This window comes from Giraffa tippelskirchi, chromosome 1 (genome assembly GCF_054371585.1).
Source record: "Giraffa tippelskirchi isolate mGirTip1 chromosome 1, T2T-mGirTip1v1.2.pri, whole genome shotgun sequence".
NCBI classification, from domain to species: domain Eukaryota; kingdom Metazoa; phylum Chordata; class Mammalia; order Artiodactyla; family Giraffidae; genus Giraffa; species Giraffa tippelskirchi.
In genome coordinates, this window is record NC_137275.1 from 87,564,887 (window position 1) to 87,570,886 (window position 6,000).

Genomic DNA, 6,000 nt, shown 5'->3' on the forward strand with positions numbered 1-6,000 from the left:
TTTCTAGACTTTAGGAGGCAATTTCAATTTGCCTAATATGCTTCTTCCCAACTTTCCATTAACATACCCTTGAATATAGTTGATTTTGTTTATAAACTGAAAGTAGTTCTGTAAACACAGATGATCTTATTTCCCCTGAACCAGGGGTGCAATTTTTCCCTAAAGATAGTGAAGGGAGATGGGTTGTACTAGATAGCAAACTCTCTCACCCTCTGAACCAAAACCAAACATTTCTGAAGGGGATGGGGGTATACTTCTGTTTGATACTCGAGCTAACTCCACCCCTCTTCAAAACATAGTAGCAGAACATGTGCCCATTCCTCATATCCATAAATGTAGAGTTGTCTGACACCCTCCTGAACAGGACCCCAAAGTGGGATACAAAAATACATGTATTTAAGATAAAATGTATTTGTGTGTTTTAAGATATAATGTCTGTAAAAGGGCAATTAGCATTTTCACATTATTAGTTTGCTTTTTCTCTTTAGAGATACAGGACTTTCACCTTAGTATTCCCTAGTAACTATTTTGCTGGGTTACAAAAAAAAAAAAAAAAAAAGACTTGGAGTAATAACAGCTTCAACCCAACAAAGAATTCTGGGGTAAGACAATAAACAGGTTTGTAAGTCAGTTACATCATAAGATTTTACAACCAAAAATGCAAAGTTCTGAACCTGGGGGAAAAGGAGGAGAGAGAAAGGTAAAAGGAGCAAGATTATATTTATAAATATTGTCCTATGGCTAATAAATTGAATGAAAAAGCACAAAGAACCCTGGAAATCAACATTGGGTGTATTTCTAAAAATAAAGACAAATGTTAAACTAGCTCTGTGAGCCCCAGTTACATGAACAAAGACTGAATTTGGGGTTGGAGGACTGGAGTTGAAGAAGGGAAGTTCTGCTTTTCCAAGCTCCTTTCACCATGTCCCACAAGTGGGATAGAAAGTGAGTTTAAATTTTAGTCACAAACTCAAAGGTATCAGAAATCCAACCTACTTTATTTTTACACATATCAACTTAATATTTACTTCAAGTTCCATTCCACCAGGAGCCAGGTTGTTTATTGTAGCACCAAGGTAAGAGGGAGGTTATCTGCTCTTCAATGTCAACCATCGACATGAGTAACCAGCTGAGACATCTATCATCCAACCTGGTCCTTAGGGCTTGATCATCATCAGTCCAAACAAGACAACACTGAGATGTCACACCACTCTATGGCAAGGGTGTTCTGCTCACTTTCTGTGATCCTTGTCATTCTGGACTCATTGATCAGTCTTTCCTTCTCTCAGCTGTTGCCAGTTCCCAGAACTCTGCTTATAAGGCAGCATCCAAGGGCCCTGTACAGAGCTCCAGCGATGATGCTCCTCCACTTGTCCTCACTCTCTTTCCAACTTTAGAAATATTTTTCTGTCCTCTATGGAGTTGGAGAAATACTGTCAGCATGCAAACATTTTCTCTACATCTTAATATTTCTCTAAAGACTCTAAGCTTTTCAAAGATAAGTTACAGAACTGTAAGAAATAAATTGCTTCTTTTTACACTGAGTCAAGTAATGCAAAGTAGCCTAGACCTTTGAAAGGTTAACCAAAGAAAGAGAATGGCAGGAAGTATGGGTCAGATGGAGCAACTGTTTCTAAAAGCATATCCCCTTAGAACTAACATTTTAGTTTTTTGTTAACTTTAGATTCTTTTTTATCCCAATATAACTGGTGAAAGATTTCTAATTTCCATATGGGACTTTGTATATCATTAATCTTTTAGAGTTAATTTCTAGAATAGCTACATTTTAGAGGATGAGTTAAAAGTTATGTTTCAAGTACTAAAGTGAGGTTGTTGTGTAACTAGTAAATTATCTATTTTTAAACATGTACAATCCATCTCATTTCCAAAGATTATGCACTATTAATCTATTATTAATTATATTATTCAAATTCTCTTATTCTTTAAATGCCTGAACTGTGTTGTTAAGAATCTTTTCAATACAAAAAACAGAAACCCAATTCAAACTAGCATAATGCTGTAAGAGAACTGGTGGGCTAATATAACTGGGATTTCTAAAATATAATCTTCTTTAGCAAAGGCTGGATCTAGGGGTTGCAGTGATGGAATTGGTACTGTATTTCTTCGTCCCTTGGCTTTGCTTGCCTGTTTTCATTTGTCAGGCCAGCTCTATCCACGTGGCAATGAGATAGCTCCTGGGAGGCTTATTGGTCCCTGCCTGCTGTAATCACAGGAACAGAGACTCTTTTTTTCTCCCTTTTCTCCCAGCACCGGCAAGACAAGATAAAGGACTCTGATTTGGTTTAGGTAAGTTGCCCACTTAGGCCCAATCCTTGAGTCACACAGATAAACCACTCTAATCAATCAGTTTAGGTCACACATCATCTCAACTGGGATTTCACAGAGGCAAATCTGAGTCAGTAATTGCTTTGAGAGTAATTTATTAAGGACATGCTTCAGAGAAAACAGTAACAGTGGGGAAAGCCATATGGGAAGAGGAAGAAGCCAACAACACCCAAAGCTTGATAAGCAAGCTCAAGATAAATTACATCTCAAAGTTTTTCCTCCTCCAATGGAGGAGCCAAAGTCTAGAGAGGCTGTGGAGTATTCAGGCACTTTCAGCTCTCCATGTGGACGAGGCAGCTCCAGTACCCATGAGCCCTTCTCTGAAGGGCAAAGCTTTAGCCTGTAAGCTCATAAAAGCTGGGGAAGGGCTCACAGAACTGGTTTAAAAAAAAAAAGGCAGGGGGAACCAAAAGAGTCTGAGTGGGGCATCAAGCATTTGCTAAATGTGCCCAGTCCCGTGATAGTCAAGTTACAGCCTCTTGACCAACACCACCAAAACAATCTGACTAGTGTGGGCAGTTCCCAAAAGAAATGATGTGGGGCAGACAAAATAAGTGACCATGCTATCTCACACAGCCTGAGATAGCATTCAATTTCCCTGCAACTATAGTAGTTCTATATATTTCTTCTTCTCCTAATAACTTTTGACTTAAATGTTAATCCTATTTTAGTCCACACATAGAGGATTAAGATTTTTATAACTTGGTTGTGCAGTGTAGTGCACGTGGTAAAAAATGACCTCCTTTTTAACCTTTTAATATTTTGACCATTGATGGCTACATCATCTCAAATTAATTTCATCTCTTTTTTTCAACTTGCCTTATGAATCTTTGTTTATCCTCTTACTAAAATTTGTGTTTTTGCCTTAGAAATACTCCTTGGGAACAGCATAGAGATACTGTTTTAACCTCCTTATTTGACAGAACTTTATTTTAATTGGGGAGCATAACTCATCTAAGTTTATTATCAGAATTGATATATTTCATATATCATTTCACACTATCTTGGGTTGTATGTATTTTTTAGGCTTTTGTGCCACTTCCTCTGTTTTCTGTCATTTGCTGTTTGGGTTGATTTTATCTTCTACAGATTTTGAAGGTTTCAGTCGTGTTGTAAGTTCTATTGATATTTGCTTTCTAAAAGTCCTTTTCTATTCTTTACTCCTTTTCACTTAAATTTTTTAAAAATTAACTATTTCTTAACTTTCTCCAAGTTCACATTCTTCTAACTGAAGTTTTTATTTGTATTATCTGGACACTTAGTTTCACATTATTGTGATTTATTTTTATATTAGTTTTATATAATTTTTACATTAATTTTCTTTTAAGAAAAGCTTCTTAACATTTGCATTCATTTTTAATGACCAAACATATAACAATTATTTAAACTTAGTGTGATGGTTTATTTTATGTGTCAACTTGACTGGATAACAGGGTGCCCACATATTTGGTTAAATTATTCTGGGTGGGTCTGTGAGGGTGCTTTGGATAAAATCAATATCTGAATCAGTAGACTGAGTAAAGCAGGGTATTGTCACCAATGCAGATAAGCTTCAACCAATGCACTGAAGACCTGAGCAGAGCAAAACGGTTAAGAGAAAATTTGCTCTCTACCTGACTGTCTTCAAACTGGGACATCAGTCTTCTCTGGTCTTAGGACTCAGACATGGACTGTGACTTACACCATCAGCCCTCCTGCTTCTCAGGCTTTCACACTCAGACAGGGAACTATGCCATTGGCTTTCCTAGGTCTCCAGCTCTGACTGCAGGTCTTGGGACTTCTCAGCCGTCATGATCACATGAACCATTTCCCCATTATATACAGATACACTGTATATAATGGGGAATGCAATATATATTATTGGCTTCCACCCAATCCCAGCATGTTTCTCTAACACATTCGATCCCGCTATCTCTTTAGGCTAATTTGCATTCTCTTTTTCAGTTTTATGTTGCTATTTCATAGAAACTAACTTTTCTGGCATTTTAATGACTGTATCAAAAAGTTTTCCAAACTTTCTCCTGGTTCTGGTAGTAAATCATTTTAAAAATATTCAACCCTTCTGTATCTTCAGGAGAAAAAAAAAAATAGCTTCTTCTTGTCTTTATTTTCTTAAAAACACATATTAGGGGCTTTGCTAGTGGTCTAGTGGTTAAGAATCTGCCTGCCAATGCAAGGGATGTAGATTTTATCCCTGGCCTTGGAAGATACCACATGCTGCAGAGCAGCTGAGCCCTTTGCAACACAGCTTGTGAACCTGTGCTCCTCAGTGAAGAGTAGCCCTTGCTCAACGCAACTAGAAAAAGCCCGTAGGCCAGCAACAAAGACCCAGTGCCACCAAAAATAAAATAGATAAATAAATCTTTTTTTAAAAAAACACATTTTTTTTTCTTTTCCCTCTCTAATTCCATTGAAAGAGGAAATGTAATTTTCACTAGTCATTATAAATGCCAATTGTCAGAGTCCTACTCATTGATAATCCTACTTCAGTTTCTCCTTTGGGGTTAATAAAATTCCCTTCTTGGGCTATTTCTGGGAAGCTACTTGATATGCAAATGTACTGTTTTTATTTTCTTATTTTATGGGTCTAAGTCAGGTCCTTCAGAGTACCAATTTCATTGACCCTCTAATCCCACAGAACACACATAATCCACAGCTCACTGCTCTCCCAATATCTACCCTAACTACACTCATTTCCTTTCAGGACTACATTTCTCTGTATACAATAAACCAGTATTGTTCTCACTGCTCCTCTGCCTATAACAATCACCAGAACTCCATATATCCTGTCTCATTGTTTCTAAATGGACATGTAAAGATTGCAGTTTCAAATTGGATGTATAAAGACAGGTACCAATGGAACAGGAAGGAGGTTGGGATCAGGGTAGGAACAATGCTCTGAATGCCTCAAAAACAGCACCTGGGTTAATAGAGGAACAGTCTTTTCCACCTTTTATCCATTGATATACAGAACCTAATTTTTTTTTTTCTTTTGAGAGTGGAGTAGATGGTACTTTCAAGATAGTAGGTTTATTCCATTTCAAGAATGAAAAACACTAAAAAAGAGGCAAAACAAAATCACCCACTTGACCATGAATTCTGAGCATGACTAAGTCATGATTGTCTCTTTGAATAACCTTTAAAAAGCTGTCAGTTTTAGTTTTCATTATTATGAGTTTTCATCCTTTTTTCTACCTCTTCTTCAATGTTTTTGTGGGGAATTGAGAGAATTACTGAAATAGTACCTGCTAGTCAGATGTCATTTAAATTTAAAACTCTAGTTCAATATTTAAAGTAGTCCTGAAAAATTAATTTACTGTATTGCTTCTTCTTCTCCTTATTATTATTGTTTTTGTTGAAGTGCAATAGTAATAGCTACTGCTTATTGAGTGTTATTATCAGGCAGGCACAATGGTGGGCACTTTAGATAGGCTTTTTCTAGTTCTCATGACACCATCTGTTCAGTCACTCAGTCTTGTCTGACTCTTTACGACCTCATGAACTGCAGCATACTAGGCCTCCCTGTCCATCACCAACTGCCGGAGTCTACCCAAACCCATGTCCATTGAGTTGGTGATGCCATCCAACCATCTCATCCTCTGTCGTCTCCTTCTCTTCCTGCCCTCAATCTTTCCCAGCATCAGGGTCTTTTCC